We start from the raw sequence: 6,000 nt of genomic DNA on the forward strand, positions 1-6,000 counted from the left end.
CGAAACCAAGATCAAGCTATCCCACTCCCTATCATCCTGGTGTGCTCCATGTGCCTATCCAATAACCGCTTGAAAGTTCCAAAAGTGTCTGACTCCACTATCACAGCAGGCAGTCCATTCCACACCCCAACCACTCTCTGAGTCAAGAACCTACCTCGGACATCCCTCCTATATCTCCCATCATGAACCTTATAATTATGCCCCCTAGTAACAGCTACATCCACCCGAGGAAATAGTCTCTGAACGTCCACTCTATCTGTCCGCTTCATCATTTTATAAACCTCTATTGAGTCGCCTCTCATCCTCCTCTGCTCTAAAGAGAAAAGCCCCAGCTCCCTCAACCTTTCCTCATAAGACCTACCCTCCAAACCAGGCAGCATCCTGGTAAATCTCCTCTGCACTCTTTCCAATGCTTCCACATCCTTCTTTTAGTGAGGTGACCAGAACTGCACACAATATTTCAAATGTGGTCTCACCAAGATCCTGTACAGTTGCAGCATAACCCCACAGCTCTTAAACTCAAACCCCCTGTTAATAAATGCTAACACACTATAGGCCTTCTTCACGGCTCTATCCACTTGAGTGGCAACCTTCAGAGATCTGTGGATATGAACCCCAACATCTCTCTGTTCCTCCACATTCCTCAGAACCTGCCGTTGACCCTGTAATCCGCATTTAAATTTGTCCTATCAAAATGAATCACCTCGCACTTATCAGGGTTAAACTCCATCTGCCATTTTTCGGACCAGCTCTGCATCCTATCAATGTCTCTTTGCAGCCTACAACAGCCGTCCACCTCATCCACTACTCCACCAATCTTGGTGTCATCAGCAAATTTACTGATCCACCCTTCAGCCCCCTCCTCCAAGTCATTGATAAAAATCAAAATAGGAGAGGACCCAGCACTGATCCCTGTGGTACACCGCTGGTAACTGGTCTGCAGTCTGAAAATTTTCCATCCACCACCACCCTCTGTCTTCTATGAGGTAGCCAGTTACTTATCCAATTGGCCAAATTTCCTTCTATCCCACACCTCCTTACTTTCTTCATGAGCCGACCATGGGGAACCTTATCAAACGCCTTACTAAAATCCATGTATACCACATCAACTGCTCTACCTTCATCTACACACTTAGTTACCTCCTCAAAGAATTCAATCAAATTTGTGAGGCAAGACTTACTCTTCACAAATCCGTGTTGACTATCCTGGATTAAGCTGCAGCTTTCCAAATGGCCATAAATCCTATCCCTCAGGACCTTTTCCACTAACTTACCGACCACCGAAGTAAGACTAACTGGTCTATGATTACCAGGGTCATTCCTATTTCCTTTCTTGAACAGAGGAACAACATTCGCCACTCTCCAGTCCTCTGGCACTATCCCCGTGGACAGTGAGGACCCAAAGATCAAAGCCAAAGGCTCTGCAATCTCATCCCTTGCCTCCCAAAGAATCCTAGGATATATCCCATTTGGGCCAAGGGACTTATTGACCCTCAGGTTTTTCAAAATTGCTAATACATCTTCCCTCAGAACATCTACCTCCTCCAGCCTATCAGTCTGCATCACGCTCTCATCCTCAAAAACATGGCCCCTCTCCTTGGTGAACACGGAAGAAAAGTATTCATTCATCGCCTCTCCTATCTCTTCTGACTCCATGCACAAGTTCCCACTACTATCCTTGACCGGCCCTAACCTCACCCTGGTCATTCTTTTATTTCTCACATAAGAGTAAAAAGCCTTGGGGTTTTCCTTGATCCGACCCGCCAAGGACTTCTCATGCCCCCTCCTAGCTCTTCTAAGCCCTTTTTTTAGCTCATTCCTTGCTACCTTGTAACTCTCAAGCGACCCAACTGAACCTTGTTTTCTCATCCTTACATACGCTTCCTTTTTCCTCTTGACAAGACATTCAACCTCTTTTGTGAACCATGGTTCCCTCACTCGGCCATTTCCTCCCTGCCTGACAGGGACATACCTATCAAGGACACGCAGTATTTGTTCCTTGAACAAGCTCCACTTTTCATTTGTGCCTTTCCCTGACAGTTTCTGTTCCCATCTTATGCTCCCCAATTCTTGCCTAATCGCATCATAATCACCCCTCCCCCAATTATAAACCTTGCCCTGCCGTACGGCCCTATCCCTCTCCATTGCAATAATGAAAGACGCCGAATTGTGGTCACTATCTCCAAAGTGCTCTCCCACAAACAAATCTAACACTTGGCCCGGTTCATTACCCAGTACCAAGTCCAATGTGGCCCCACCTCTTGTCAGCCTATCCACATATTGTGTCAGGAAACCCTCCTGCACACACTGCACAAAAACTGCCCCATTCGAACTATTCGACCTATAAAGGTTCCAATCAATATTTGGAAAGTTAAAGTCACCCATGACAACTACCCTGTGACCTCCACACCTATCCATAATCTGCTTTGCAGTTTCTTCCTCCACATCTCTATTACTATTTGGGGGCCTATAAAAAAATCCTAACAACGTGACCGCTCCTTTCCCATTTCTAACTTCAGCCCATGTTACCTCAGTAGGCAGATCCCCCTCGAACTGCCTTTCTGCGGCCGTTAAACTATCCTTGATTAACAATGCTACTCCACCACCTCTTTTACCACCTTCCCTACTCTTACTGAAACATCTATACCCCGGAACTTCCAACAACCATTTCTGTCCCTGTTCTAACCATGTCTCCGTAATGGTCACGACATCGTAGTCCCAAGTACCAATCCACGCTCCAAGTTCACCTACCTTATTCCAGATGCTCCTTGCATTGAAGTCGACACACTTCAACCCACCTTCCTGTCTGCCGGTACACTCCTGTGACCTTGATATCTTCCTCAGTACCTCACTACACTCAACACTGACTTCTGGACTACAGCTCATTTTCCCATCCCCCTGACAAATTAATTTAAGCCCCCCCGAAGAGCCGTAGCAAATTTCCCTCCCAGGATATTGGTGCCCCTCTGGTTCAGATGCAAACTGTCCTGTTTGTACAGGTCCCACCTTCCCCAGAATGTGCTCCAATTATCCATGTAAATGAAACCCTCTCTCCCACACCATCCCTGCAGCCACGTGTTTATCTGCACTCTCTCCCTGTTCCTCAACTCACTATCATGTGGCACCGGCAAGAAACCAGAGATGACAACATGGTTTGTCCTGGCTCTCAGCTTCCACCCGAGCTCCCTAAATTCCTGTTTTAAATCCCCGTCCCCTCTCTTACCTATGTCGTGGTACCGATGTGTACCACGACTTGTGACTGTTCCCCCTCCCCGTTAAGGATCCTGAAAACACGGTCCAAGGCGTCACGGACCCCGGCACCCGGGAGGCAACATACCATCCGTGAGTCTCTTTCGCTGCCACAGAACCTCCTATCTGTCCCTCTAACTATCGAGTCCCCAATAGCTATTGCTCTCCTGCTCTCCCCTCTTCCCTTCTGAGCCACAGGGACGGACTCAGCGCTGGAAACCCCTGGGTCTCTCTTTGACAATAATTTCCAGAAGATCTGCTAATAAAAGGAGTTAGTCTTAACCACAAGAATTTGAGTTTTTCTTTGGTTGTGAACAGCTGTTCCTGGAATCAAAGCAAGCTGCCTGAGAAATCCCAAGTGGCTGATTTAAGGATCATTAACTGATTGTTTGCATATCTCAGCAGGTAACTCATGACTTATATTGCTGACTGCAATAATATGGCCACTAGATAGAGTTTACTGACAATTTACAATAACACGTTTAACTAACGCCTATCAAGTGGAAAATCTGAACTAATTGGATATTTCTTTCAAAGAGACAGCACAGCTATGATGGGTCAGAAGACTCTCTCCATGTTGTAATGTCCTGATACAGTCAATTCCTTTTGAAAGTTACTATTGAATCTGCTTCCATGCCCTTTAAGACAACACATTCCAGATCACAAACAACTTACGATGGAAACTATTCCCCTCATCTCCCCATGTTGAAAATGTGGAGTTGGCCATTTGGACCCTGGAGTTCGCTCTGCCATTCAATAAGATCACGGCTGATCTACCACCTCAACTATCCCCATACCCCTTCAATTCACTTAGTGTCCAACAATCCAGTAACCCCTCTTGAATATAGTTAACAACAAAGCATCCTCTGGGGTAGAGAATTCCAAAGATTTATAACCCTCTGAGTGAAGAAATGTCTCCTGACCTCAGTCAAAAATGACTGTACCCTTATTCTGAGATTGTGACCCTGTGTTCTAGATTCTCCTTCTGTCTCCACCCCCCATGTTATGGACTCTTCCCCTGTGTTGGAACCACAGAATAGAACAATAGAACAGTGCAGAAAGAGGCCAGTTGGGTCTGCATCGGCTTTTAAAGAGCATTCCATCCAGGCCTCCATCCATCTTATCCCCATAACCCTGCACATTTACCCTGACAACTGGATGCAGCTTTAACTATAAAGGCTTTATTGCCAAGAGAATAATTACATCCCTGTTCAACAAGGCAAGTCTAAACGACAAGTGCGACTGCTCTTCTTCGTTCCCTGGCCCCTATCGCGAGTCCCTCCCCCACCCGTGGCCCCTCCCACAAATTGGCTCAGCTTCCTGTCCGGGTGATCTATTGGTTCCTTACCGATCACATGGGCATCAGAACACCCCCCCCCCGCCCCCCATCAAAGGCCCTGTCAGTATACCCACCCTCTTTAATTCACTTATCTGTAAAGAAATGAAATCAGAAAATGCTAGATACATTCAGCCAATCATTTCTCTCTCCACAGACGCTGCCAGTCCTGCTGAGTTTATCCAGCATTTTCTGTTCCTTTATTTCAGATTTCCAGCATCTGCAGTATTTTGTTTTCACGTGTTTAAGAAGGTGTTTAGCTGCTATCTGGGAACAAAGGATGGACAATCAAACCCAACCTTGCCGGTGAGGTACATCCCCAAGGATGAATATATTCCGAGGCCGTGAGCCAATCACTGGGTCAAACGTGATGGCAGGTCGCCCTTCAACAGCTGTTGTGCTAATTAACAGCCTTGCTGAATATATTCCTGGAAGCTGCAACGAGTCGCTTGGCAAGTGTCCCGAACAGAAACACTTCAAAATGAGATTAAAAACCTCGTCAGAGAAATGGCAGCAAATTGGAGAATGAGAGATTCCGGCCCCAATCAGGTTTAGGAATATCAGCATCCTTAATAAACATGTCTGGAGTCTCAGAACTTCAACAAGACTAAGGGCCTGATTTTACCAAAACTTTGCGCCCGTTTTCAGGCACGAAATCGGGGTAAAGTTGGGTGTCGGGCCTATACCGCGATCTGCACCCGATTCCGAGCAGATCGCGGCTTTACCGACATCTGATTCGGGCGTGGGTCCGGCCCGCGCCCGAATCGGGCGGCCCGACGATTTAAATGCATTAGCACGCATTTAAATCGACTTAATGAACCGCGCGCCCAACTCTACCGCCAAATCCCACTTTACCGTCTTCTGGCCCGATCCGCATCCGCGCTGTTACCGACCTGCAAAATAAAAGTCTGAAGTCGTCGCTGCAGTCTCCGAAAAGCGGGGTCAGAGCCTGCAACGGCTCTGGTCGGGGGTGGGGGGGGAATGGGGAGGGGGGGGTGGTGGGGGGAGGTGGTGGGAGGGGCGGGGGGGGAACAGGACCCAGATCATCCTCTGGTCGGTGGCGGGGGGGGAGGCGGGACCCAGATCATCCTCTGGTCGGTGGGGGGGGGCGGGCGGGACCCAGATCATCCTCTGGTCGGGGGCAGGAGTCCACTGCCAGTCTGTTACCGATCCCTCCTCCCGGAGTGGACGTGCGGCCATGCCATCCCATGAAACCTTCAGGATGAAGCCATTCCTCGCTAAGAAGATGAAGCAGAACTGGCCGATTCTTCAGTGGATCCACATGAAAACCGGCTACAAGATCAGTACAAGTCCAAGAGGAGACACTGGAGAAGGACCAAGCTGGGCCTGTAAAGGGATACACCATCACTGGTTCACTACCAGCCACAGATTACTCTTCCCTGCAGGGGCAAGAG

Source organism: Mustelus asterias, chromosome 9 (assembly GCF_964213995.1).
Source record: "Mustelus asterias chromosome 9, sMusAst1.hap1.1, whole genome shotgun sequence".
Classification (NCBI taxonomy): Eukaryota; Metazoa; Chordata; class Chondrichthyes; order Carcharhiniformes; family Triakidae; genus Mustelus; species Mustelus asterias.